Genomic DNA, 8,193 nt, shown 5'->3' on the forward strand with positions numbered 1-8,193 from the left:
GAAAAGGAAAGCAAAAATGAAAACAAACGAATAGCCAGGTTCAAACTCTTGCTGCATTCTGTATTTTACTGAACTCAACCCTCCAGCATCATCTAATTGATCTCCATAGCCATAGATTATTTTTCCTCCTAAGTGCCAGGAATTTGTTTATTTAAGCACCCATTAAAGGATAGTAGGCTGTACTCCACAGTAATTACAAAGGCAAGTGTAATATATATAATTATTATGACTAGTGGGGCAAAATGAAGTTACTGCTAAAGAAACCACAAGGCCTGAGTCAAAGAATGATAATGGGATTTTGCATACTGTAATTCTATAGCTGAGTGCAACCCAAAAGCAATGTAGCACAAATTAATATAGGATTATTCAGCCAACAGTAGATGCATTCTGAAAAGAAAAACATATCTTGTTTAGTCTTTGCTGCTTTATTACTTTCATTAGACATGATGTTATGGAGCAAGAAACCAATAAAAGAGAAGTGGGCAATTTGTTCACTGCAGAAGCATTAATTGAACTTTCCATGTTTTTTTCCATGTTTTTTTTTTCTCAGTTTATTTTTGGGGGGATGTATTTGATACACCAAAACAAAGGAGTGCACAATTCTAAAGTGAAAGAGAAAACAGGACAATTTTTTTTTCCAAGTGAAAGTATAAAGGAACATGGTGGTCTATGGTAAATGTGGTAAAGTTATGTTTTTATTTATCCCTCTTCTATCATGTTTTGCATTAGTGAAGAGTCAAAAAGACAACAGAACATCAGCAGGCACATTGTGGTTGGATGGATTCAATGACACTTGAAAACCAACTCTGAGAAACAGAGGAACTGAGGATGAGAACAGACATCTATCCTACAGAACAGAAAAAAAAAAACTGGCTTAACTAGAACCGGATGAAACACAAATCAGGTGAGTGCAATCAACTAAAGCAAACAGCTATGAATCATGACATTACATCTCACTCAAGGTTGGCTAACAAACACCAGGGCTGGCCCAAACCTCTATGGGGCCATTAGCAAAATATGATTTTGGGACCTTTATTTCTACCAATAATATCTAATGCTGCAATCAAAATTTTGATGAAATCATTTACACACTACCATAACCTTATTGTAGCTCTCACACTGCTGTTCACATGCCTCTATTTATATGCACATATAATGGTTCTATAAAGCTTTAAAATAAAGTTGTATGCAGTTTATTTTCAATAAAAATGTCACATTTTCTTTTGTTTGTTTTTAATGCAAAAGCAATGTGCAAACATAACCTGTAGTGACAAAAAATATATATATATATCTTTGATAAATAGGAATAAATTAAATTCTACAAAAATAGACACAATTGAATCAAACAAAAAATATCAAATCTATCTTTGTTTCCCAAAAATAAGTTTGTCTTGGCTATATAAAATTCTTTTTAATTCGTATTAATTTGGGCCCAAGACTGAAACCTAGACGTAAAAATCAACTACAAGACATTTGCCTGCATTCACCTCCCTGTGTGACCCTGGTCCAGCCTATTAGTGCATGTCCACACATTCACCTCAGCCAATCTATATTCAAGACTCTGCTTTACATGATGGGCCTGTGAATAACTGCATGTGCTCTCTTTCATTCCCTTTTGCTTGGAAACTGTCTCAGAGCTTGTCTACTTAACTGTTCCTGCAAACAGATCCACCTATGGCGGTGAAGATTCTCAGTCATCCAGATCATAATCATTCCAAAAAAGGTTAAAAACAATCCACTGGACTTTTTTTCCAAGTTGGAAGACATTTCGCTTCCCATCCAGGAAGCTTTTTCAATTCAAAATGTCAGAAATAGCATTGAGTTCGAGGCTTTATAGAGTGGACCAAAACAAGGATTTGTTTTTGGTCCACTCTATAAAGCCTCTAACTCTATTTACACAATTTATTGTCCTACAATTGGGAAATTCCCTCTCTGCATTTGACCCATCCCCTTGTGGAGCAGTGGGCTGCCATTGTATGGCGCCCAGGGAGCAGTGTGGGGTTAAGGGTTTTGCTCAGGAACCCAGAGTGCAGGCTGTGGGATTGAATCTGGTACTGTACCTGCAACCTTCTCAGTGCACAACACACTGCTCTAACCACAAGGCCAGCACCCCCTAAACTGTTGCCACCTACTCCTCCGCCACAGAAGGAATGCCATGACTTGATACAATCAGTTAGTTTTCTTAGATCAAAATTTGTTGACCAATCTGACAGTATGATGTGATTGAAATATCTCTTTAAAGTGCCTTGGCATGCATTGTGAAAATGCTTCACAAATATAAATAGAATGGAAATTTATTTAAACTTCAAAAGCCAAGGATTTTCTCACTTTCCAGCCAAAATGCAACGTGTATCCACCCCTTCATCATCTTCATTCCTCTAGCCTCTAGTCTCCATTACACCATCACTTTTAAACTCCAGAGGGAAAGTGTTCTCTAACCTAGATCTACTTGCTCACAGAGATCTACTGTATTCTAAATATATCTATATAGAGATCATTATGCATACTAAATACAAAGGGAGAAACTCAAACTATTGTTCTTGGGGGGATTCCTACAGTAGGTGCCCTGCAGCCCTAAGCAGTAGCGTAGTTTGATATGCCTTGGGCCAGCCTTGCAATTGCCCAACTAGAGTCCTCAAGATGGCCGCAGATGGCAGATGGTCACTCACACTGAGCCTGGTTCTGCTGGAGGTTTCTTCCTGTTAAAAGGGAGTTTTTCCTCTCCACCGTCGCTACAAGCATGCTAAGTGTGAGGGAATGCATTCGAGTCAATGAGTCGATGCAATCAACTGGTTTTCCTTAGAAAGAAAACTTTGAATCAATTTGACGGTATGACTTGGTGAACTATAAAGTGCCTTGAGATGAAATGTATTGGGAATTGGTGCTATATAAATAAACTAAACTAAATTGAATTGAATTGAATGTATGATGTATGAAATGACTTTACCTTTTAATTTACAATTTTGCCCCAGTTTTTACTAGTATATCCTAAGAAATGTAAATAAAACACATTGCAGGTGGAAGTCCTAATATGACAGAATGTGAAAAACATTTAAATAATGTGTGTTTAGCTCAATTAAACATTAAAAACCAAAAGCTAAAGCCTGGAAGCACAGTTGAGGGGAAACAGCATGGTAGTGTAGAATATTCAGGCAGTCATGAAATTAAGCCTCATACATTATCTAATTTTTTCTCTTGTAACTTATTTGAGGAACTAGTCTCACAGTCTAGGCACGCAATGTTGAGTCATTGTTTCCTCTTTAGGTAATAAACGCTCATTTAAGATGCCGTAGGCTCGAGTGCTGTAAGAGTTTGTGTGTATAGAAAATTTAAGAGGGTACTGTTTTAGGCTCAGAGATAGGGGCAACAACAGGTCATTTCCCTTACCCTGATGTGTACCCATACTAGAATATTTAGAATATACTTGTGCCCAAGCACAGACGCGGGTTTGAACGTGGATTTTGTATACAGTAAGCTATGATAAACAACAGCCTGAAATCTGACCTTTTACAGTGTACATGCAGTTAAATAATAATGGTGTCTAGTAAACAGTAGTGTTGGTGATGCAGCAGTCCATAAAACATGTCTCTTCTTGTTGGCGTCTGACAGTTCCTGCTCATAAAATGTCTCAAGCCAGGAGGGCGATAAGAATGTGGGGTTTATGCAGCTTGGCACACAGTTTTATTTGTGCAGAGGGAGTGAAGTCCTGCCCCCACCTTCAGGAGAGGTTGAGACTGTTGCTGAACCGGGAGCAGGAGGTTAATGGAGGATGAATTGCAAGACAGACCAAAGAGCTATGACAAACATAATTGACCATTTTTTATGGCATAGCAAAAGTCTGATGCAGTAGTAATTTTAAGTATTAGTTTAGCTGGTCAATATTATACTTCACTGATATTTTATTAAATAAAGATTAGAACATTTAATAGTTCTATTTTAATTGTTGAAGGTATGTTTCTTTATTACCTTTACTAACCTGTTTTTTAAAAGCCTGGCAAACTATTTGGAAGATGAATAAGAAGAGAACATGTCATTAACTCAGTGCAATCAGCCAAGTTACAGTAGTAGTCTCTTATGTCCAAGCACAAATGGCAGGATGAACGAATCAATCTAATTAGATGGATTGGATTGGTTGTCACCTTGATTCTGTGTCCTTGTTTGTTGTTGCTAGAAAAGAGAATGGTCTGATAAGAGGCTCAGTGGAGCCTTCCTTAGAACTTTGAGTGGCTGTAGATAGATTTATTTAATGATATTGGTTGGTCTTGACCAATCTGAGCTGTCCGTAAATGGCCAGGCATTGCAGGTTAGTTTGGCACGACTGGGCTCGATTAAGTTTTTTTTTTTTTGTCTGGCATGCTGTGGTACTGCCGACTAATGTCTGCTCATTGCACCACATTCAGGAATTTTATGTAAGCTCAAAAAGGACTTTGAGCGATATCAGGATGGATCTTGGTTGTTTATTATCTTATCATGATAAAATGTTTTTTTTTAATTGTTTTTTTTTTTTTATATACAGGTATCCCCAAACATTTTTTTTAAGTAATGAAAGATACATTTTGGGTGATGTTTTTTGTTTTTATTCCTATGTGTCATTATTTTACAATTATGTTCCCTTTATAGGTTTCATCATAAGAGAAAGGACACTTTAACAGGGATCTCAAGCCCTGGTTCTCAAGATCTAATGTCCTGCAGACTTTTAGATGCATTCCTGCTCAAACACAGCTAATTCAAATGACTGAATTGACTGTCCAGTTGGGCAAAGGCCTGGAAACGACCCATTTATTTGATTCAGCTGTATTGAAGTTGGGATGCATCTAAAACCTGGAGGATAGTAGATCTTGAGGACCAGGGTTGTTTGAAAGGAAACTGGCTTTTTTGAGAAACTTAGCTGAGCCAATTATGGTATTTTTTTTTTTACTTTAAATTAATTTTCTCAAACACTATTTTTTACAAAGTCGTGCGTGTATCCCTGGAACTGCACAAATGCAAGGTGATATCTGTTTAAGTCTGTTTTTGGCAATTTGAATACCAAAAGCATTGTAATAGAACATGTTATTGATCATAAGATAATTTTTAGTCATCCAGCAAGTAGTTAAAGTGTAAATCTCTTATAAATCTCATTACTTGGGTGCTTTACTGTGGAGATTATTTGCTGCAAAGACGCATGCACAATCATGCAAGGCTTCCAAACAGAACAGTTTCATGTTGGTGTCGATGATTAGGAGCATTGGAATTAAACTATATGAGAGGGACCCATGCCTCAGATAGATTGACTATTTGTACACAACGTCCCCATCCTTTTTGGAAGGACCATTGACCCTATCATGGACACTACCAGTTAAGAGAGGCAGCCTTCTCTTATCTGTATGCCCTTGGAGTATGTACCCATTGATATGCCACAGTGACTCTATCTTCATGGCAAAATGCTTCCAATTATACAAGCTGCTGAAGTGAGGCAGAGCATGGGTTTCTGTACAATGAAAGCTGATCCATCCCTGTTGGATTTTTTTTTTACTTGAAGTGATGACTTGTGCACATGGATGGGAAATGAGGGTGGTATTTCTCAAGCCTTCAAGTAAACAACAATTTTACACAATTTGATTTTTATCTCTAACATTTCACATGAAATATAGAATCTCCATATCTATTTTGTTATTCCTTATATTTATACTGGATTACTAGGCTGTCTTTAGATACCACTTATGAATCAGCATGATGTCTCCTGACAGCCATACTGGGCTGAGCTCTCAGGGCAGTCCGCTGCTGATGGCAGCTGTCACTCAACTGAAGTGAGAGGTTCAGAGCTAAAGAGCCATGAGGAGAGCGAGAAATGGATGAGTGGTATGGAGATTTTATTGTCAGTAAAAGCTCCCTAACTTAAGAAGGTGTCTCTGTCAAACATATTGTTATGCCACAATTACATATCCAAGGATCTGAAGACTTGTCTTCCCATGTTACTGTATGTCACAGCTATCAATTCCAGCTATTAACAGCTTACGCAAAATAACAATGTAAACTTCAATAATGCAAACATTTTTACAGTCAGGCAACTCTTAATGACAAAGCAACTGTCAGCTTTCCAGAAGAGGGCAGCAGTTCTGCACCAAACTGACATTGTAGCCAGTCACATGTACCCTGTTCTGTATTTACTGGTGTGGTTTATTGTAGAAGTATTACAGTGTTTAGGTAGTTACATAAAGGAGTGAAAACTTGCAGTTATTTTCACGTAATCTCTTTCATCTACTCTTTCCCTTTTCCGTTTTTTTTTTTTTTTTTTTTGTGAGTCGTGCTAAAGCACTGCTTTTGAAGTGCACTGTAATTCATGAAAACAGTTCACTTTACATGATACTTCAGTCATTTCCAATTGTTACGTGAGTTGCCCTTTTTAACCCTCTTTCTGCTTCCACCTTTTTCTTTACTCCACCCCCCATTTTTGTTTAACCCCCCTCTCCGTCTTTTCTCCTGCTCCACCCTATAATCACGCTGGTTCATGGCTCTCATTTGGAGTGGTATATATAGCAGTAATTGTCAGGGTGCAAAACGAAGACTGGGCAGAGCATGTGTGCTCTCTCACAGGCCTCTTTTGCAGTAAATCTCTTCTGGGAGAGGAAAGAATTGGTGAGGGGAGGGGTTGGGGCTGGGGTTAAGTACATGCAGGGAAACATACACCCAGATCAGCAAAAAATATTTTTTTTGGTGAAACTAGACATCTACATATTCAAGGTAAAGAATGAAATAGCTTACCATACCATTTTTTTTTCTGTTTTAGCTTAGATTTGATTATCAAAATAAATATTTATTTCTGCATGTCAGGAAAAAAAGAAACAGATTATTTTTATCAGATATTTCTTTATAGCTTTTTTTTTTTTTAAGTTTACCTGCACTAAGACATCTTACCCTCTATACTCTGGTAAAATAATCCAGATAATGTCCTGGCTTTTTGAACCTGGATAGTGGACTCACAACACAATGTTTAGGCACATCTGTAGATGTGTTTGGCAACGCTTCCCTCTGTATCCTCATCAAACCGTACAAAGAAATCAGGCAAGACAGCAGGAAATTATGCGAGAAAGCTGGGACCCTTTTTTCACCTGGATCCCCGCTCTTTTTCGCCCTCATGTCCCTCCGTTGTCGCACAAACTTGCCCCCAGTTCCTCACCGCCTCAGCCGTATCTAGACCTACCACTAGTTCGTGATTGTCCCTCTTACGTTGTGACATGGAATAACATAGCACAGACCATGCCTCAATTTCGGGCATGAATCAAAAATATCTGCGACAAGCTCACTGCGACACACTGCTGCGGGGAGTATAACAGGCCTTTAGGCCATAGATAGAAAGGGTTGATGACTGGAAATCAATGACAGTAAGCTCACATAGACCAAGACAAGAATTTGTGTGTATGTATCAGGGATGTCCCCATTGTTTAAAGTCCTTTAAGTGTTCCATGCAACCCTGCTCCTACACAGCCTATGAAGTTCTGTACAGTGATTCATTAATTAGAATCAGGTATGCTAGGGCAGTGGAATAAAATAACCTTGTAGGATGAGGGTCAAGGTTCCCCATCATGTGCTAAACATACCCAAATAATTAGAATTCTAGGACTTTACAAAATTGTTGAGCATGGCTAGTCAGTCTTCACGTCGTGGCTTTGCGCATTCATTCCCTACATTTGGCAAGTATGGGTGGGTGAAGCATGCTCACGGTAGCACTAGCAGCTGTAGCCACATAACTTTCCCTACATGCGTTTAAATGAGTCATCAAGTTGGAGCAGCTTCGGTGATGACAGAATTATTTTTTACAATAATTACAAATCACCTTCATACAGTTGACAGTTCAGTCTTCATTCTTTTTGAAATAAAATTCTGCATTCATTTCTTCCGGTGTTGCCGATTGGCAAACAATTTCAGGTGCATTACCACCATCCACTGTCGAGGTCATTCAGTGGTCCAGCTTTAAAATGCTCATGCAATTTATTGGAGCTCTGAATCAATTGCGATTCAATTTTATAACGTGTTAATTTGCAGTGTAAATAATTGATCTAATTAACTCTTTAAACTGACCAAAACTGGGAGGTTGATATGCAAATGCAGTTAATTACAATTCCTTTTGTGCACCAAAAACCAGACATTTGCAGCCAGAATAGTCATTTACCACATTAGCAATGTATAGAGTGTATTTCTTTAAAGTTAAGA

Source organism: Cyprinodon variegatus, unplaced genomic scaffold (assembly GCF_000732505.1).
Source record: "Cyprinodon variegatus isolate N-32 unplaced genomic scaffold, C_variegatus-1.0 Scaffold1, whole genome shotgun sequence".
NCBI lineage: Eukaryota > Metazoa > Chordata > Actinopteri > Cyprinodontiformes > Cyprinodontidae > Cyprinodon > Cyprinodon variegatus.